The sequence below is a fragment of the Schistocerca gregaria genome, chromosome X (assembly GCF_023897955.1).
Source record: "Schistocerca gregaria isolate iqSchGreg1 chromosome X, iqSchGreg1.2, whole genome shotgun sequence".
Classification (NCBI taxonomy): domain Eukaryota; kingdom Metazoa; phylum Arthropoda; class Insecta; order Orthoptera; family Acrididae; genus Schistocerca; species Schistocerca gregaria.
The window spans coordinates 369,941,564-369,964,591 of NC_064931.1; positions in this window are offsets into that span (position 1 = coordinate 369,941,564).

Sequence of the window (23,028 nt, forward strand, 5' to 3'; positions counted from 1 at the left end):
TCATTTCTCTACGTTTGTTCACCACGTACAAGAACTTTATTTCCCACTCCACACTTTATGTAAATGCGCTTACAATTTGAAATAGAAAAATGCCATTACCCTGGATCTCGTAACGCAATTTTCACACAATTCTTGGTCGCTAACACTGGAATCTATTCCTACCAAATTCAATACTGACTGACTCGAAATTATCTAACGCACTTGTTCAGGCTGTACTCTCTCTTCTCTCTTCTTTCGTTTCACCCTCTTTGGGGTAAGCTGGATCAATCATTTCTTTGTGCGTTGTTCTTTTCTTAGGGCCTAGTATTTCTTCATTCTTTCTGATCTTCTTCTCCTCTCTTCTTCCGAGGTGAAGGGTTTGGACTTTCCTGTGGATTTGTCTTGGAACCTTATGTTTTCATCTTTAGTAATTAATTTAGCAGTTCGATCAATAAGTGAATTTTCTGAAATCTTTAATTCCACTAGGTCTTTCTCAGTTTCTTTAAATCAGTTGGGCTTCGTTTTTCGGTTACGGAAGAAGTCAAAGATTTGTTTAGTTAATCTGTTGGAATTCATTTTGAGAAGACGACCATAAAAATTTATTCTCCTTTTTCCCATAGAATCTGAAAGTTTTTCAATTTTCTTGTAGAGAGTTTCATTTTTTATGTATATAATCTTATTGTCTTGAAATTTTGGCCCAATGATTTTTCTTAAAATTTTTCTTTCCTTTACCTCAAGTTTCTCCATTTGGCCTTTGAAATTCATGTTAAGTGTTTCTGCTGCATACAGTGCTTCTGGCTTAATCACTATCTCGTAATGTGTAATTTTGGATCCCCATGAAAGGGATTTTTTGTTGTATGTATTTTTTGTTAGTTGGAAGGCCAATTCAAGTTTATTTTTTCTGGATTCCATTGCTTTGCTTTCCCCAGAATTCCAACTAATCCATTCTCCGAGATATTTTAATTCTTTTACTATTTCAATCTTCTGTTCTTGAACGTTGAGGTATTTACATGAGTGTTTGATGTTTATCAATATCTCAGTTTTTTCAGAGGAGATGTGAAGAGCAATTTTAGCTGCTTGTTTCTTTAGTTCAAGGATTTGCTCCCGTGCTTCTTCCATTGTTTCAGCAAACAGGGCCATATCATCTGCAAAAGCAATGCAATTTACTTTAAGGTTCTTCTTTTTGCAACCCAGTCTTATACCACTCTTAATATTTGTGTTCCATTCTCTGACTACTTTCTCAAGCACGCAATTGAACAACAACGGCGAGAGCCCATCGCCCTGTCGCACTCCCGTTTTTATTTCAAAGGGTTCCGATAGATCGCCCATAAATTTAACTTTCGAAAATGTATTTGTAAGGGTCGCTTTTATAATATTAGTTGTTTTCTTATCCACACCCATTTCTTCCAGGACTGACAACAGAGATTCTCTATCAATCGAATCATATGCTTTTTTGAAATCAATGAAGGAGATTACGTACGTCTTTGCCCTTGATTTTTGGTATGCCATAATATTTTTGAGATTTAGTATTTGTTCCGAACATGATGTGCCCTTTCTAAAACCTCCCTGGTATTCCCCGATTTGCAGATCCAATTGCGGCTCTGCCCTGTTCAAAAGGACTTTAGAAAGAATCTTGTACGTTATATCCAGCAGTGATATTCCTCTGTAATTGTTGGGGTCTGTCTTCAAACCTTTCTTGTGGATAGGGTGGATGAGAGCTGTTCTCCATTCTGTGGGGATCTCTTCTTCTTTCCAGATTTGATCGAAAACACACTTTAGGGATGTAACTGCATTTTTGTCAGCCTTTTTCCATAGTTCGGCCACTATTTGATTTTCTCCGGACGCCTTGTTGTTTTTAAGTTCTGAAATGACCTTCTGTAGTTCTTCAGTCGTCGGTGGTTCTGAATCCGTCTTCTCGCGGTTGTTTGGGATGGATTCAAATTTTTCAAGGATGGGTTCACAATTCAAGAGTTTCTCAAAGTAGGCTGCTAGTATTTTGCAGTTTTCCGTGTTGTTGTGAGCGATGGTTCCATTTACATCTCGAAAATGGAGGGTGGGTGCTTTGTATCTTGATAACCATTGTTTGAGAGTTCTGTAAAAGCTTCTTGTGTTGTTTTTAGCAAATTCTTCATCAATTTGGAGGAGACTTTTGTTTTCATGTGTCTTCTTAATCCTTTTTATATTTTTATCTACCAGTTTTCTAACTGTAATGAAATTCAGTCTACTTTCTTCTATTTTCTGTGATTGCCAGTTTTGCCATGCCTGTTTTCTTGTTTCAATGAGGGCATCACATTCCAGCGACCACCAGGCATGTTTTTTACTTTTTTTGTTAGGTGCTATCCGTTCACCTGTAGTAATGAGGTTTTCCTTCATATCCCCCCAGCTTTGTGTCTGAATGGTTTCTGTTGCTTTTGTGAGTTCATCTGATTTTTATAGCTTTTCTGTGCTATACTTCCGACCCTTAATTTGTTTCATGCTGCGTTTCCTATTTGGGATGACTTTGAACTTAATTTTAGAAAGGTAGTGGTCTGAATCCAAATTTTGCACCCCTGAGTACCCTAACTTTCATGATTTCTTTGCTAGAAATCTTCTTGATTGCCACATGATCAAGTTGAAATTCCACAACGTTAGCATTTGGGGAGATCCATGTCTTTTGTCTTCGTGGAAGTTTCTTGAAAGCTGTGGATTTAAGAATTAAATTGTATGCCTGGCAAAGTTCTATTAGTCTCACACCATTTCTGTTCGTTCTCTTGTGTGCAGAATAGTTTCCAACTATTTTCTTATATCTTTTTTCTTTACCAATCTGTGCATTAAAATCTCCAAGAAGAATGATGATGTTTTTATCTGGAATTTTCTGAATAATGTCATCTAGATGATTCCAAAAGGCCTCCACTTTTTCTTTGTTTTTCCTGTTATCATCGTTTATAGCGGCATGTGCATTGATGATTGGGTAGATTTTGTTTGTGCTTGTGAATGTAAGACTTGAGATTCTTTCTGATTGTGAATCAAAGCCAACTATTGAGTTCAAGATTTGTTTGTTGATTATAAAGGCTGTCCGAAGATGTGGTACATTTTTCATTACTCTCGGTCCCACTTTCCCTTTGTATATCCTAAAACCTTCGGAATCGAAGGTATCTGTATCCATGTATCGCGTTTCTTGAATGGCTGTTTTGAGTACGTTGTGGTTCTTTAGCGTATCTGTTAGATGTTTTAGTTTTCCGGTTTTCAACAATGAGTTTGCATTGATAGTTGCTAGGTATGTTGATTGCCTTTGCTGACGTACTGGCGTACACTGGATCGTCCACCTAGGGTAAAATAGTTTACATCACACACTTCCATGATTGATGAAAGTTATTTTGGGTGTGGCCCAAAGGCCATAAAGTACACAACCAAGATTGTGAGCCCTGGAGGTAATTCTTCCGCTCTCTCCGCCATTGGGAATCTGAACTTCCTCTTCCGCCTTTGAGACCGTTGACCAGGTTTCACCCAGTAACCATAGGCACGGAACCTTACAGGGTGCTACCATCCAGAGCCAGATGGACCCAGGTTTTATAACGTGGTGTTACTCCTTCCCCTCCTCCTTCCTCATCAGTTGCAAAATGAGGCCCCGGACTTGGGACCGGCAGTGGTGGAGTTTCAGGCTGTACTATTACTTCCATTGTTTTCATTTTTCTTTCTATATTTCCAAACACACGGTCTGGAGGAAGGTAACTATGACTGGCTACTAGAAAAATCATTTCAATTCCATCGATATGTGGGGGAGACTTAACGGAAAGCCAAAACATACACATCGGAACCAACATAGAATTCTTATTTTTTGCAGCACACCCATCACATACCAATCGAATTTGTTTGTAATGGGACATGTCTAGAGAGTGTAATGTATGAAACACACATGAGGCTATAGTGTCTGTATCTCGACTGAATTCATTTTCTGTCCAACAATAATAAGTGACAGTGGAACGGTTTAACTCAGATTTGCTGTGATCTTTAACAATAGTAAAATTCTGGACATAAATTTGTATACTATAATAGCATGACTGATCTGGAACTTTGGGCAATGGAATATTCTTCTCACAATCAAATGAAGGAATTAACGTTTCAACGTCTTTGTCCTTCAGGGTGTTAAAAATACCATACACTTTAACTTGTGAACCCTTTTTTCAGTAATTAATTGAGTTTTCTTGTTAGGGTCTCTCTCATGTTTTAAGTTTTCAGCTAGTCTTAAGCACGTAGAACACATATCAGTTCTCGGTGTACCAAAGCCTACGTTGTATTTTGTGTTAAAGATGTACCTGAAGTAAGAGAGCTCCACAGGGATGTTTTCGAGCTAGGAAGAATAAATTTTCCGTAATATTTTATGATTCATATTCGCAGACAGATACTGTCTTCCTGTTCGTCCTCTACAGTAATGTGTCTCTACACATTTTAGACTATCGATAAACTTCATGACACAGTCTCTCTTGGGCTCATATTCCGCCGCCCTCCTGAAGCCGCCTCTCCAGTCTTGTACAAAACCGTGCTGATGAAACTGTTTAGTGATACTATTTATTCTGAATCGTGACACTCCCAATACATTTACAAAGGTTGACATGCAAACTGGAACTTTATTTTTCTGTGTGTTTCTTTTAAAATATTTCCTGTTTCTAAGTAGCTGCGACTTTTGGTTATGACTAGATTTGTCTTTTCTAGGTCGAGGTCTGATGACGTGGCGAATTTCCACATACTTCAATATGAACTGATTCTGATAATCTCTTTCCGGTGTTTTATAAAACAAATCATGATTCAGTATATTAAATTGTGTTTGCGAGTCTCATTTACAAACTAAATATTTTTGCATGCGAAAACATTTCTAATCAGTGGTAACCACCTTCATCATTTTAAGTGGAACGAAACAGACAAGTCATTACCTTAAACTGGAAAGTTTCTGCGACATAGACTACGTTGTAGCAAACATTAAGAAACTGGTCACACATTCACAAAAATTATTAGAACAATAAATGACATTTAGCCAAAAAATTGTAGAATAATAGCAGTGGACAAAAAACATCATACTTTATAATTCTGCAACTTACTTTGTAAAGAAGTGAAGGATGACACACCGAGGGAGCAGCAATTCACACTAACCTTTGAAACGATGATGAAGGATTGTCTGAGCGTAATTGTTCACTTAATGCCACTTAAAAGCCTAAACTTAAATTAATCTGGCATTCTGTCACCTGAGAACTGATTTCTTGAATATGAACTTTATTTGCAAAATTTTACCACATTCAGTTGTGTGAAGTGTTCTAATATGAGCTGCCTCTTTTCTGATGTTATTGCTGTCAAAGACTAACATGTTATGGGCCAATTTCATCTTCCTGGAAGCCGAAATACCCTTGGTAATGTTTTTTCTCCTTAATGCAATAAAATTATTGCAATAAAAAAAGTTACAAACTGATTCCTTCGATATGTCTCATTTGTTAAGAAAATTACATTCATAGATGTTCCAGAAATCATGTGGTTGACGTTAGCAAGTTATGGCTGCGATGTAATCTAATATGTACTGCGTTAACTATTATTTTCTTGGGGAAATGAAGATATTAATTTTTCAAGATTCATCTTGAGGAAAGATAAACTTACGTCATAAAATTTTAATAAAGCTGCAATTAATCATTAAGAAGGATTGAAGAATCAGTCTTCTGCAGACCGAATTCTGACACCATTTAACGAACACTTAGAACACAAATGACATCTGTTGGCAAGAAAGATACCTTCTTTTGTATATGAATAAGCTACCTCTGTCCCAGCTGCAAAAAGAAGGATTGACTTTCAGTAACTGAGTAATCGATATCACTTCATCAATAATTAATCTTTTCAGTGTATTCTCTACATGTATATTTTCTTTTGTTGTTTGTATTTAATTTGTATTTCAGTCAACCTGTGCACTTCGTTCATCATTATGTAAGTAGTTAAAAACCGATAGAAGATTTCCAGTAATTGTAGACAACATTCATAATACGTCATGTATTCAACTGGTTTTTTGTAGTATATTGGCCCAAGTTACACAACCAGTCGACCACATTAATTGAGCAATCTCCTTGTTTTATTTCATAAACCAATTAATGAATTAGTTTTACGACTTGAAACACGCAATCATCATTGTATCTACCCTTTTGCTTCTTACAAAACATTATGTTCTCCCCTCATTGAATGTAAGATGTATCACAGGTATTGTGTTCATATTCTGCGATTTTGTAAGTTGTTTGAAATGTCGATTGTATGTTGACATTGAGACTGAAGCGATTACTTCCGTAAAATATGTCAAGTCCTTCAATCGTTTTACTAATACTCATCAAAAGATGGAATGGAACTCAAATGTCATGGCCAAACACTAATGAGGCAAATCTCTAGGAGGTATTTATAGTATTTAAATGAAATTTGGGAACTCACAGCACTGTAAATGGGTATAAAACAGGAGAAGTGAAGTAGTGAGTTTTGATATCTCAAAACGTTAATGATCCAATGTATTTATTTACCTTTGTCTATAGTACATCATGTAACACATATCCAAAAGCTGTTGTTCATATCCCATTTTCATAGCTAGTATTTGATGTTATTTGTGGTGTGTTAAATATAAGACTCTTTTTTGATGACATTCACATTGTCAATAAACAACATGTAACTCGAGATTATTTGATGGTGACATTTTACAGTACGATAGTGATTGTAAAATTGTTCTCATAGTAATTATCGTGTTTACCTTAGTGTACATGCAGTAGTTATTTGCTGTCAATGTGTAGTGCAGTATATTACTTTTTCTCTGAATGATGTATAAATTAAGTGTCTAAAGCATCGTTTTAATGTGGTATTGCCCTTCCTTATGATTGTATTGCTTAATGTGACACAACATTGTTGAATTCTGTCCATAGACAAATATTATATCAATCTTCGTTGTAGAATGATGTAGCGTCTGAAATAAGCAAGGGGGAGCAGATGAATATATAAAACTATCTGCCAATTGTATTGTTTCTTTAAAACAATAGGTGCTAATGCTGGTTTAACATGACCATGATAGGCCTCCCAGAAGCGATCGCTGTGACCCTGTGGCATACATAAAACTAATGAAAAATTTCCCACATCTCAAAACAAAATATTTTACCTGCCCCAGATTAGGATGGGAGGATTGTATTGAATTGAAAGGAAGAAATATGTCCAGGAAGTAACAACTTGCAAGACACTGTGCCACAAAAGAAGTCAGAGATAAAAAGTATTATTGTTTATTGTATTTTTGTAAGTGTCAAGGTATCTATCAAATATTTTCGATATAAGTAATAAAAGTTGAAATCTTCTATCATGAATTATTTTTTGTTACACAAAAGATAATGTATAGACTATGGAAATTATGTATATGAAATAAATTCTATGATATAAATAAATCTGTATGAGTACTTTGCTTTAATTTTCACCATTAAAATATAACACTTCTCCTTAACCTGACTTCAGTCCCTCTTACATCTTTCTGTCAAGTGTATGAGATGTTCATTTTCTATAACCGAACAACGTGTCTGAAATACTGATTTAAATGCGGTATTACATAACTGATTCTTACAGAGCAGGTACTTTCTTAGAAACAGCATTATTGGTATAGTCTCCTCTTATACATGAGAAGTATTATGTAAAAAATATTTCTTAAAATTTTTGGATGATATCTAAATCATTGTATACTGTAAATAGTGCAATGCTTAAGAACCTTTTAAAAATATAGATGACAGGAAGGAAGCGAACGTCATGTCAGCGTTGAGGTCATTGGAAACGGACTACAAACTTCTATTGGGGAAGAATCCATAAGGAAGACTGCCACATCCATCACGAAGGAACTGCTCAAGTATGTGCCTTAAGGGATTTAGAGGAACCAGGGAAAACCTGAATATAGACAGCCAGATCGTATTTGATGCTCCGTCTTTTGGAATGCGAGTCGCGTGTCTTAATCATTACGCCATCTCATTTGTTCCTAATAATCAAAGCCACATTCTATTCTTGCTGAGTAAACATTCATAAAATTATGAAAATCTAAAAACTTTCCACATAACCATGAGTGTTTGGTAAGTTAGATTCAGAGCATTTCTGATGCTGTTCGACTTCGAGTTTCGTTCTTAGAGAAACTCACTGAAGGCCTGCTTCATCAGCTATTTGGCAGCAGTAGCGCACAACCGCATCAACGGCGCTGAAACGATGGCTAGTTATTATTATCCGGACGTTCAGCGACAGTAGGCAGCTGTTAGAATTTCATACTTCATATTGCAGAATAATTAGTCAATGCTACAGTTTTAATCCAAATTCACTAACGAATTTTATATGAGAAACTCTGAACTACTGTGATTTTGGGTAGAAATAGCCTAGAAGACTCGATTTGCGTTTCTGAGTTATGGTTAAGCCATGACGAAAGGAAAGAACCGTAAAACCTGTCTGTAACCTGGGAAACAAACACTGACGACTTAGTCTACAACTATCACTTTGGTGCCACCGGCGGCGGGATATATTTGAAGGAAGAAGAGAAACTAAAAAATTCCGAAGTTTCCCCATATCTCGAACACCCTTTTTAAAGTGTATTTGCGACCATATGGACACTGATTTTCTGAGCAAAATTATTGAACTTTTTTACACATGTCGGGCTTTGATTATATTCTACACTGCATAGAGTGTCGCAGAAAGTGCAGGAAAGTGTCTTTGCAGGACTATGTATACGGTTCTCAGACACAGGAAGCGACCGTAGCAGAACACTTCAAGATCAACACATATCAACTGTCTCATACCATTGTCGTTCTGAACTAAATTACCACGATGTTTACAGAGCAATTAAGATGGACCAGTAGCTGCATTAAACGACTAACAGAACGTAAGTGGCATTATATGTCGTTCTTATGGCAGTATAAATTTCTGTGATGGTAGCCCAGAGCCTTCTTCATTTGCAATAGTGTCACCAACGTCGAAATTGCTCCATGAAAGAATGAAGGAATGTGGTGTTCACAAGTGATCTCACTACAGTTTTCAGAAACGTTCTCGTCACAGAAACTCCAATGAAGAAACTGATGCGCCATACCGTTACAGAAACATCCTGTGTTTACTGTTTTGATACCCTCGGTGTTTATTGGGACCTGACATGAAATGGTAAAATGTAGGAAAGGCATAGGCATCTTCACTGATGGTAATACAATAACTGTCCAGAGGGGCAGTGACGAATATCGCCTCCGCGAATGCAATTATTCAAAGTTTTAGTTGGTCTACACCTCCTTCATAAGGATGATAATGCTCTTAGGCTGTTACAAGTTCCATAGATCATTTGAAACATTCTTTTATCCAAATGGTGTGGAACGAGTCAGTTTGCAAGATATGTATACATGATTAATGTTAACATTAATGAACACATTAATTTTTAATCCTATTCATGCAAGTGCACTTGAAAATAAGTGTACATCTATCAGTCTTTAAACAGAAATTCATGAAACAGGACTATTTCTCCAGGAGAAATGATTTTCTGTTAGAGTTGAAACATGCTTTGCTACCTGTCAGACATTTTATGTTATTGGGCAAATGATAAGGATTTTTACTGCTGCATACCGAACTCCTTTCTGAGCATCTGACAGCTTTAATAATGGCTAATGAGAATCGTGTTTTCCTCTAGTGTGTCAGAAATGGAACTCTCCATCCCTCTTGAACAGTTGTGGATTGTTTATGACGAATTTCATTAGTGTGTGTATGTTTTGTGACAGTGCTACTAAAATATCTAACTCCTTGATCTACATAACGTCCATGTGTGGACACGACGTAATATTTTTACTTCTCACTTATGTGCAATCAACACTTTTATTAAAAGTGGTGAATTTCCATATGCAAAATATGTCAGAATATTAATTCGTTTTACTTCCAAGATCAGCGAGTTTAGAAAGAGCAAAGGTATTGGGAAGCTCAATGATATGATTCTCCCAGTTCAAATTTTCAGTAATAGATGCACACACACGTTTGCAGCATTCGACCATATTTACTAACTTCTGCTCTCATGCTACATCAGTTGTTGGTACGACTCTGTTTGTTATATAGAACTAAAAATAGTGTGTCTTTTCAAAATTTATGGAGAATCTATCTTCTGAGAACCACCTATAACTATTTTGAAAACATAATTTAAAATCTCGTTTGTTGCTCTCTCTCTAATGGAGTTTAGTGGAACACTAGTATCGTCTGCAAAAAGTACGAATTCTGCTTGTTATATGTGAAGTGGATGATCATTCAGATATACAAACAATGGCAGTGGAGCCAAAATTAAGCCCTGTCAGGCTCCCTCAGTGATTTTTTCCCCATTCACTAATTTTTCTATCGTTCCAACATTGGTTGAATTAGGGAGCACAAATTTTAGAATTCTGATTCAAACCAGCTTTTGTTAAGCCATCAATTCTATTTTTTTGCTAAGAGAGTAATATGATCTACATAAACAAAAGCCTTCGAAAGATCACAAAAAATAGAACTGAGATGTCTCATACTTTTGGGCTTGTGTTATATGATGAGTAAATGCATAAAATATCAGTGCAAGCTGTGTCCGATCTTGACTTATTCTGGCCTTTATATTTTAATTTTCTTAGTTATTGACAACTTACTTCTTTTTTTAATGGATCTTCTAGACAGCTTTTTAGAAAAGTAACTTTCAAATATTGTCACAAATTTATTATGGAAATTATCTCTGATATTAGCATCTCTTACTGGGTATACTTCATCTCGTATCACCTCTTTTAACTTACACTGCATCCTGCTCTCATTAATAAGCCTTAGTGCTTTGTATGAAGCAGACTGAGGAGTTTAAAATGCAATATTGTGTATTTTCATTAATTGTGCGTCATCACCAGTCAGTCCGTTAACAACCAGGTACACATTAACTGTTTCACCCTGACCACTGTCTATAAAATATTATCAATGGATCCTATTTTGTTGCACACAAGCTACAAAACTGACAACTTAAATTAGATTAAATCCCAAAATGATTATTATAGTTCATTTTCCCTGTCTGTATCTTTTAAGAAATCTGTAGTGAAATCTCCACAAACTGCTGTTTCTTCTTGTCTGTCAGGTATCTCAATAACGCATATTGATTCCTCATAAACAGCTGAAACTATCCTAGAGGAATCTGTAGACTGTTACAATTATCAGAGAAGTACTCTGCAGTAAGAACTCACAAGCACATGCTCCTAGGTTCTGATAAACACAATAACGGTTTGTTTCAATATTTTTGACTCTGTGTCCAAATTTGACATATGTTACAACCCCTCCTTTTTCCATGTTAGCTCTACATGAAAATGATTATAGTCTACAATCAATGATAAATAACTTCTCGATCTCTGTATTTTCACGGTGTTCACAGAAGCACAGAACATCCACCACTGTAGAAATTTCCATATCTTCTAGGCATACAAGATATTCATCTCTCTTGATTTTCAACCCCGTAATGTTTTAATGAATCGCATTAATTTTATTTTTATCGAAACTGTTACGTATATTATGGTCCAGCACTGCTCTAATTTCTTTCAATAGTGCCTGTCTGTAACCTGACTAACCTAAAGAAATGTGCCACTCTGACTCCAGTAATCACAGAGATTTTGCCTTCTGAGTTTGTGATAGGTTACACTTTCTGCAAGATGTTCAGCTGATCTTTCCTTCCCCCTCCTATTCAGGAGCAGGCCATGTTTTGTGTATCTCTATCTCTCAATTGTAGCAACAGGTGTGGCATAGATACAGTAAGAGACTTCGTTTCAGTCAAAAGTAATCCGCTCAGCTTTTTGTTAATATCACTATCAGCCGTGATAAACCAGGACTGATCATCGAGCTCTCAAAGTTGCACGAAGCTAGTACAAATGTGATGTTTTTGCTCTTATTTCCCCCAGGTCATCTTTAACGCTATTTTCTAAGCTGATATCCAGGCTGTTTCTTGCTCCTCCTGATATAGGTACCTGATCCTCTCCATCAAAATTTCTGCTCAAGGACCCTACTATTACTCTTGGCACTAGGTTTAACGATACTTGTGACATGGCACTCTACATCCAGCTTTAGCTGTAGTACTTGGCCTAACCTTTCCCATGACTCCTACCTCGCAACAGACTCCTTTCTGTCTACGTGGCTTTTCTACCGACCAAACCTTAAAGTCGTCGCTACGAGTCTACTGCATGCAATACTGTGCATAAGAACTGGTTGAGGCTCTTCTCCTGTAGCAGATAACAAGTCAAATTGATTGATAACCCGAATCTGAAATGAGAATTATTAGATTTTCTCCCACTGCCTGTTACTTGTCACCTTTGCCCAGGTTCCATTGACTCTTTCCCCTCTATTGAAAATACGCCGTTTTAAATTCTGCCTGCAGGATACAAATATTTCTTCTCTGTTCCACTATTTTCTGCAACTTCAACAAAGAGCCTTAACTGACGCTTTATTGGCTTCCTAGCTACAGTAGCCCAAGAGGAACACCAACCCACAGTCCTGACAAGTTTCTCCCATAATAAGTAACTCAGGGCAACATTCACATTAACTATCTAACATGACGCTAATTTACAGTAAACCAAAACGCACTACAGCACCCACAAACTGCAATAAAGTAGAAATTAATAAAAACTTATCTTTTAGTGAGTGATGCAGCTAACTTTTATGTGACAAGAGCAGGTAAAAAATACGAGAATTTGGACAACACAGTGGCTTCATTGAACGTAGGTTTAAGGTAGCTGAAGACACGAAGTCAATGAAAACTATAAAACACGATATATTATAACAACAATCTTAAACCGACACTCTCAGGAAATTACGTAAAGCACTGTAATGAATCCAAAACAATACATAACGATTAGACAGCAAGCAGACGGTAATCCTAAATGTAAGCACACCACTGATATTCACTGAACATGAATTTTTAATCACAGGTGACACGAATTGACTGAGAACTTGAAAACGCACGATATTTATAACACAACAATAAAACACACACTTTCTGGAAATTATACAAAGCCAGTTAATGTATCCATAACAACATGTACTTTTTGACAACTGCTAGTGTATGCTCATAAGCTCTTTTAATGCAATCTTCCGTCACGACTGGCAACTGACGGCTTACACACTGGGGTGCCCTGGTGATGACTCTCTTGCAGGAGACAATGCCCTTCATGTGGACTGGCCAGCAAGGTTTCCATATCTCAGTCCTACACAGCATATGTGGGAAGCATTGAAAAAGTTACAGCGTGCCAGGACAACTTCAGGAAGGGCATCTCACGTCGCTGCTAAGGATGTGTGACAACTGGGGGTAATTTTGGTTTATTGACAAGCTTTATTTGTACTGTAATAACTATGATATACTTTTCAGGAAAGTGATCTCGTTGATTGATTTCCGGTGAAGTTATTCCATCAGAGACATCAAAGAACGTTGAAGATCAGTTGAACGGATGAAATACTGTTTTTAAAGTAGATTATAAGATGCATACCAACAAAAGTAAAACAATGGTATTGGAATGTAGTCGCATTAGACAATATTGTGCTAATATTAGGAAATGAAATTAAAAAGTTGCAGACAAATGTTGCTATTTGGACAGGCAGAAGATGGCGAAGCTACACAACCATTTCAATCAAACTGGCCCACAACTGGAGTAAATCTCACAAAAGAGATAATGAAATACTAGTTATTAACAGCACATAACTACTTATTATTTGATTTTCTATGTTAAAATCCTCCCCCCATGAACCAAGGACCTTGCCGTTGGTGGGGAGGCTTGCGTGCCTCAGCGATACAGATAGCCGTACAGTAGGTGCAACCACATCGGAGGGGTATCTGTTGAGAGGCCAGACAAACGTGTGGTCCCTGAAGAGGGGCAGCAGCCTTTTCAGTAGTTTCAGGGGCAACAGTCTGGATGATTGACTGATCTGGCCTTCTAACAATAACCAAAACGGCCTTGCTGTGCTGGTACTGCGAACGGCTGAAAGCAAGGGGAAACTACGGCCGTAATTTTTCCCGAGGGCGTGCAGCTTTACTGTATGATTAAATGATGATGTCGTCCTCTTGGGTAAAATATTCCGGAGGTAAAATAGTCCCTCATTCGGATCTCCGGGCGGGGACTACTCAAGAGGATGTCGTTATCAGGAGAAAGAAAACTGGCGTTCTACGGATCGGAGCGTGGAATGTCAGATCCCTTAATTGGGCAGGTAGGTTAGAAAATTTAAAAAGGGAAATGGTTAGTTTAAAGTTAGATATAGTCGGAATTAGTGAAGTTCGGTGGCAGGAGTAACAAGACTTCTGGTCAGGTGACTACAGGGTTATAAACATAGAATCAAATAGGGGTAATGCAGGAGTAGGTTTAATAATGAATAGGAAAATATAGATGCGGGTAAGCTACTACAAACAGCATAGTGAATGCATTATTGTGGCCAAGATAGATACGAAGCCCACACCTACTACAGTAGTACAAGTTTATATGCCAACTAGCTCTGCAGATGACGAAGAAATTGAAGAAATGTATGATGAAATAAAAGAAATTATTCAGATAGTGAAGGGAGACGAAAATTTAATAGTCATGGGTGACTGGAATTCGGGCGTAGGAAAAGGGAGAGAAGGAGACGTAGTAGGTGAATATGCACTGGGGGGAAGAAATAAAAGAGGAAGCCGCCTGGTAGAATTTTGCACAGAGCACAACTTAATCATAGCTAACACTTGGTTCAAGAATCATAAAAGAAGGCTGTAGACATGGAAGAAGACTGGAGATACTGAAAGGTATCACATAGATTATATAATTGGAAGACAGAGATTTAGGAACCAGGGTTTAAATTTTAAGACATTTCCAGGGGCAGATATGGACTCTGACCACAATCTATTGGTTATAACCTGTACATTAAAACTGATGAAACTGCAAAAAGGTAGGAATTTAAGGAGATGGGACATGGATAAACTAAAAGAACCAGAGGTTGTACAGAGTTTCAGGGAGAGCATAAGGGAGCAATTGACAGGAATGGGGGAAAGAAATACAGTAGAAGAAGAATGGGTAGCTTTGAGGGATGAAGTAGTGAAGGCAGCATAGGATCAAGTAGGTAAAAAGACGAGGGCTAGTAGAGATCCTTGGGTAACAGAAGTTATATTGAATATAATTGATGAAAGGGTAAAATAGAAAAATGCAGTAAATGAAGCAGACAAAAAGGAACACAAACGTCTCAAAAATGAGATCGACAGGAAGTGCAAAATGGCTAAGCACGGATGGCTAGAGGACAAATGTAAGGATGTAGAGGCTTATCTCACTAGGGGTAAGATAGATACTGCCTACAGGAAAATTAAAAAGACCTTTGGATATAAGAGAACCACTTGTATGAACATCAAGAGCTCAGATGGAAACCCAGTTCTAAGCAAGGGAGGGAAAGCAGAAACGTGGAAGGAGTATATAGAGGGTCTGTACAAGGGCGATGTACTTGAGGACAATATTATGGAAATGGAAGAGGAACTAGATGAAGATGAACTGAGAGATATGATATTGCGTGAAGAGTTTGACAGAGCACTGAAAGACCAGGGTCTAAACAAGGCCCCCGGAGAAGACAACATTCCATTGGAGCTATTGACGGCCTTGGGAGAGCCAGTCATGACAAAATCCTACCATCTGGTGAGCAAGATTTATGAAACAGGCGAAATACCCTCAGACTTCAAGAAGAATATAATAATTCCAATCCCAAAGAAAGCAGGTGTTGACAGATGTTAAAAATACCGAACTATCAGTTTAATAAGGCACAGCTGCAAAATACTAACCCGACTTCTTTACAGACGAATGGAAAAACTAGTAGAAGCCGACCTCGGGGAAGATCAGTTTGGATTTCGTAGAAACACTGGAACACGTGAGGCAATACTGCCCTTACGACTTATCTTAGAAGAAAGATTAAGGAAAGGCAAACCTACGTTTCAAGTATTTGTAGACTTATATAAAGCTTTTCACAATGTTGACTGGTATACTCTCATTCAAATTCTAAAAGTGGCAGGGGTAAAATACTGGAAGCGAATGGCTATTTACAATTTGTACAGAAACCAGATGGCAGTTATAAGAGTCGAGCGGCATGAAAGGGAAGCAGGTGTTGGGAAGGGAGTAAGACAGGGTTGTAGCCTCTCCCCGATGTTATTCAACCTGTATATTGAGGAAGCAGTAAAGGAAACAAAAGAAAAATTCGGAGTAGGAATTAAAATCCATGGAGAAGAAATAAAAACTTTAAGATTTGCCGATGACATTGTAATTCTGTCAGAGACAGCAAAGGACTTGGAAGAGCAGTTGAATGGAATTGGCAGTGTCTTGAAAGGAGGATATAAGATGAACATCAAGTAAAGCAAAACGAGGATAATGGAATGTAGTCGAATTAAGTCGGGTGATGCTGAGCGAATTAGTTAAGGAAATGAGCCACTTAAAGTAGTAAAGGAGTTTTGCTATTTGGGGTGCAAAATATCTGATGATGGTCGAAGTAGAGAGGATATAAAATGTAGACTGGCAATGGCAAGGAAAGCGTTTCTGAAGAAGAGAAATTTGTTAACATCGATTATAGATTTAAGTGTCAGGAAGTCATTTCTGAAAGTATTTGTATGGAGTGTAGCCATGTATGGAAGTAAAACATGGACGATAAATAGTTTGGACAAGAAAAGAATAGAAGCATTCGAAATGTGGTGCTACAGAGGAATGCTGAAGATAATGTGGATAGATCACGTAACTAATGAGGGGGTATTGAATAGGATTTGGGGAGAGGAGAAGTTTTGGCACAACTTGACTAGAAGAAGGGATCGGTTGGTAGGACATGTTTTGAGGCATCAAGGGATCACAAATTTAGCATTGGAGGGCAGCGTGGAGGGTAAAAATCGTAAAGGAAGACCAAGAGATGAATACACTAAGCAGATTCAGAAGGATGTAGGTTGCAGTAGGTACTGGAAGATGAAGAAGCTTGCACAGGATACAGTAGCATGGAGAACTGCATCAAACCAGTCTCAGGACTGAAGATGACAACAACAACATCTTAAAATGGATGAGTAGCTAAATGAGAGGCCACTGTGAAGGCAAGTTGAACGCGGGCGAGGGCGAGAAACGCGATGTAGGTCTTAAAACCCGCATGTGTGTGATGTCCTCAGGTTAGTTAGGTTTAATTATTTCTACGTTCTCGGGGACTGATGACCTCAGATGTTAAGTCCCATAGTGCTCAGAGCCATTTGAACCATTTTCTATTCGCAGAACCGCGTCTCGCCTCCATGTCTGAAGAGAGATACAAGGCAGGTGAAATGAACCACAGTCGTGTTTTGTTAAGCTGGAGAAAGAAAAACGCCAGATCGGCACAGCTGGAGCCATGTTTCTGCCATCAGACAATGGAGATTACAAATCAGGAATGTTCAGGACAGCAGAGTCGTGGAAGAACTACTTTTTCGAGGGGAAAACAGAGAGAAGATAATCTTCGCCGAAGGCCCCGACTTCTATAATAACATTTGAGAGAGCGGAATGGGTAAAAATGTTGATACTTCTTTGTAGTGCGTGAGACGGCGACATGCGACCACACGGCACCAAATTGTATGAATGTTTAAAACAACATCAAAAGAGCTCCTCTTGGTTCACATACACTCCTGGAAATTGAAATAAGATCACCGTGAATTCATTGTCCCAGGAAGGGGAAACTTTATTGACACATTCCTGGGGTCAGATACATCACATGATCACACTGACAGAACCACAGGCACATAGACACAGGCAACAGAGCATGCACAATGTCGGCACTAGTACAGTGTATATCCACCTTTCGCAGCAATGCAGGCTGCTATTCTCCCATGGAGACGATCGTAGAGATGCTGGATGTAGTCCTGTGGAACGGCTTGCCATGCCATTTCCACCTGGCGCCTCAGTTGGACCAGCGTTCGTGCTGGACGTGCAGACCGCGTGAGACGACGCTTCATCCAGTCCCAAACATGCTCAATGGGGGACAGATCCGGAGATCTTGCTGGCCAGGGTAGTTGACTTACACCTTCTAGAGCACGTTGGGTGGCACGGGATACATGCGGACGTGCATTGTCCTGTTGGAACAGCAAGTTCCCTTGCCGGTCTAGGAATGGTAGAACGATGGGTTCGATGACGGTTTGGATGTACCGTGCACTATTCAGTGTCCCCTCGACGATCACCAGAGGTGTACGGCCAGTGTAGGAGATCGCTCCCCACACCATGATGCCGGGTGTTGGCCCTGTGTGCCTCGGTCGTATGCAGTCCTGATTGTGGCGCTCACCTGCACGGCGCCAAACACGCATACGACCATCATTGGCACCAAGGCAGAAGCGACTCTCATCGCTGAACACGACACGTCTCCATTCGTCCCTCCATTCACGCCTGTCACGACACCACTGGAGGCGGGCTGTACGATGTTGGGGCGTGAGCGGAAGACGGCCTAACGGTGTGCGGGACCGTAGCCCAGTTTCATGGAGACGGTTGCGAATGGTCCTCGCCGATACCCCAGGAGCAACAGTGTCCCTAATTTGCTGGGAAGTGGCGGTGCGGTCCCCTATGGCACTGCTTAGGATCCTACGGTCTTGGCGTGCATCCGTGCGTCGCTGCGGTCCGGTCCCAGGTCGACGGGCACGTGCACCTTCTGCCGACCACTGGCGACAACATCGATGTACTGTGGAGACCTCACGCTCCACGTGTTGAGCAATTCGGCGGTATGTCCACCCAGCCTCCCGCATGCCCTCTATACGCCCTCGCTCAAAGTCCGTCAACTGCACATACGGTTCACGTCCACGCTGTCGCGGCATGCTACCAGTGTTAAAGACTGCGATGGAGCTCCGTATGCCACGGCAACCTGGCTGACACTGACGGCTGCGGTGCACAAATGCTGAGCAGCTAGCGCCATTCGACGGCCAACACCGCGGTTCCTGGTGTGTCCGCTGTGCCGTGCGTGTGATCATTGCTTGTACAGCCCTCTCGTAGTGTCCGGAGCAAGTATGGTGGGTCTGACACACCGGTGTCAATGTGTTCTTTTTTCCATTTCCAGGAGTGTAAATTATGTAGGAGTGGGAGAAGAGAGACCGTCTATGCTCATGGTGATCTAACAGTATTGTCCAGCACACGAAGGAAGGAAGATAGAGGTGGAATAAATGATACACGTTTTGGAGCCTCAAGGTTAACAAGATTTTAACACGTTAACAAGCTGAAATCTTAGTAAGAATGGCAGGCCAAAGTTTTATGAGATAATATCTCACTGGTTGGCATTCACAAGAATCGGTAATCCGCCAGTAAAAATTACGGAATGCCGTGAAACGCAGAGCTCAAAGTTTCCTTTGCCAGAAGCACTGTGCAGATAGCCACTTCACTTCCAGATCTTCGGTTCCAATGTCACCTTCGCCTCTACACTTCTTCGAGACTTCACCTAATCTTCCGCTTTTCCGGGAAGAGAGGCTCTCATCTGTCTGAGCTTGAACTTAGATGCAGCCACCACTTGCAGATTCTAAGTATGGTGAGGTACAGCCGACCTAGCGGAGCGAACTGTAGGGAAAGCCAAAGTTTATATAATGATGTTCAGTAATTCAATTGTTCATTTTGAACACTTGTTTGAAGCTAGAAGTACGACATGCTTTCAACTGCTGCAATAGATGCACATCCATATCCTACGGTAAAATTTTCAATCACTGTTAAGTAACCTATGGCAGTCATGGTACTGATAAGTTCACAAGCACCAATAAACTCAACTGAAACCAATTGTACTTCATTGGGTAGGAAAAAATTAGAAAGCAGATGTTTCATTACAAAAATGCTCGTTATTTGCGAATGCGTAGAAGTGCTTACGCCCAAATATTTCTATCGAGAAGTTGCAAGAATCATTGCCAAGAACGTGACCATGTGATTTAGAGAAAAATTTTGTCTGTACACTTTTAAGGGAAAGAGGTAGCTGCGAGAATGAGAGTGATTCCAGGAGAGAGTAAGACACACAAAAAGTTCACATGTGTATTCCTCAATGAATCCTGGTCCTAAGGGAACTTGGATCAATTCGAATTCGTAATAATAATAATAGTAATAGAACAGTATCCGGAATTGAAATGAAAGGACGAAATGAAATATTTCAAGGAGATGGTCGGCAAGAACCAGTTCTTAAATGTACCGTATGAACCAGCAGGCTTAATTCGAAGCTACCACTGCAGATACAAAGGGAAATCATAACAGCAGGAAAAAACATGTAAGATGTACTAGGGTTTAAACACGTATTGCAAGAATTACGATATAGTCGTAGTACAGAAATAAGGGAGCCCGTACGCTTCATACAGACACACTTTCCACCAGAAACCAGCAACAGAATAATCAAAACTGGGGAGCGAGGCATCTGCCGTGAAGAAATGGAGACGGATGGTGTAGGTAGAATGATGATAGATGATGGGGACCACAGCATCGAGCGTGTGATAGAAGAAACAACTGAGACGAAACGGTCAGTGACAAGAGGAAGTCGAAATATAGTAAGTGGACCGGATCCAAGACATAATCGAAAGAATGAGGAACGAAGGAATGACTCACGTAACTGGCTTGTCACACCCTCTTTCTGGAGGGCTGTTCAAAATGCTACGACAGCAAGGGGATTTTATATGGCTTTCACGAGATAAGGAGCACATTGTTAGCAGAAGACGATAAAACTGATCATTCTGGGTATGGCATCCCCAGCGTAGATTCAAATGGAAAAATAGTTCAGGGTGACTAGATACAGCTTGCCAGACATTAGTTTTATATAAGTGTATATACGATGTTTGCAACAAAGAACAAAGATGGGTAGTATTTAAAACAACAAATGTAAAGACACGGGATACAGCTAGCAGTATGAGTGGCAATGTTAAGGAACATGTTAAAGTAGACTTTACATGCCAAATGTATCATCTCTGCATAAACTTTATGGTTATACAAGGATTAAGGGTAGAAGCAATATTAGTTTTCCAGTTTCTAAGCAGGTAATTGATGATAAAGCAAATGGCAGAAACATTTGTTACTGCAAAAGCTGCGAATAGGCAAGTGCACTTACGCTTATGTGTGGAGAGAGATGGAGGACCATGCTCCGTGACATTAAGATTTGTAGAACCAAATACAAGTGAGACAGAAGCGATGTACAATGAGATAGAAGCGAAACTACCGCACGTAGAATCCACAGGTGAGAGGGCATCCTTGAAGAAAGTGTAGAAGTCACATGCACGGGTATTTTCGAATGCACCAGGGATAATCCGGATCTTTCTATATAAATTTAAAGTCAAGCAGCATGACACGTTTCTAGTTAAGATACACAAACTTCCGCTCATCTTCAACGAGAAAGTACAGAACGAAATTAGGACAATGTTAAGAGCATGTGTGATAAGTGAATCAGTTAGTTCGTACAATAACCCATTGTGATGCGTCACCAAGAAAGATGGATCAATAAGGTTAATACTTGACTCCCGACAAATCAGTACAATAATCGCGACAAAGGGAGCAGGGACACTTGAAGAACTGTTGCGACGATTATGTTCACACATCAATCAACTTAAGTAGTAGGTATTAACAAGTAGAGTGGCAGCGGCTTTGCCACAGTAGATACACCGGTTCCCGTGAGAACACCGAAGTTAAGCGCTGTCGGACGTGGCCGGCACTTGGATGGGTGACCATCCAACCGCCACGAGCTGTTGACATTTTTCGGGGTGCACTCAGGCTCGTCATGCTAATTGAGAAGCTCCTCGATCGAATAGTAGCGGCATCGGTCAAAGAAAACCATCATAACGACCGGGAGAGCGGTGTGCTGACCACACGCCCCTCCTATCAGCATCCTCAACTGAGGATGACACGGCGGTCTGATGGTCCCAATGGGCCACTTGTGACCTGAAGACGGAGAGCTTTTTTTTAATTAGGAGGTAGAACTGCACCCAGCATGACGCCAGTATACAACATTTTTGTGTATGGACAGTGTTTTCACTTAAAGAAATTACCTTTTGCACGAAATGTTTCATCAACTGATTTTATTAGAGGATTGTGGTCCGTGATTTCTGAAGCAATAAAGGATAAAGTTATACTTCGGATGAACACAACAAGGTATTACATCAATTACACAGAGCTTCTAAGGAACAAGGGGGTTGCTATTAACTTGGGGAAATCAGCGTTTGGACAAAAAGATGTAGTTTCCTTAGGACATGTGATATCTGCAAACGGAATCCTACGAGACACAGGAAATTTAGAAGCCATTGAAAAATCATTTGTACCAAAACCAAACGACATTTTCGTGCATTTTTAGGATTATAGAGTTTCTATAAGTGGTTTATAATAGAAACAGTTATCACACCCAATTTGTGTTGCTTAACAGGCAATAACGTAACATGGAAGTGGACTGAGAATGTACAAGGCGAATTTGAAGAGAAGAAAGAAGCACTACTACGATCACCAATTTTTGTTTCACCAAGATGAAAACAAAGTTATTAGATTTCATCATACGCTTCAGAAAGCCTTTCGCTACGATATGCCAGCAAGTAGTTAGAATCGGTAGCAATCTACATCCCATACGACGACAGATGATCATGGAGCGTGAGAATGCACATGCGAGCAAGAGTTATGTCGTACTGGAGCAGACAAAGAATATAAGACTTGGAGAAAAATGCGGCATTTATGAAAGTAGTCTATTGTTAACCAATATGTGGGGAAGAAGTAAATGAACTGGCGTTACTGCCAATGATTTAGTGCGAGTGTCGATAGATCCTGAGGGTTAATGATCAATACAAAAATGAAGGAACATATCCCATGGTCTATAGGTTGAGCCGAAACTGTCTAATTTAAAAGAAGATTAGGACCACGTAGTTGTCGTTAAAAACAATGTCCTCCATATATAAGTGGTGGTGGTGGTACGTTCCTGTGGGAACAAACTGCCGAAGTACTTAATATAACTGAAACTAACTTACACTAAGGACAACACACACACCCATGCCCGTGGGAGGACTCGAACCTCCGTGACAGGTCGTCTCAGACCGCCGCGCGCCCACATATAAGTATGGCTAATGGCCTTAGCTAATCTATATAT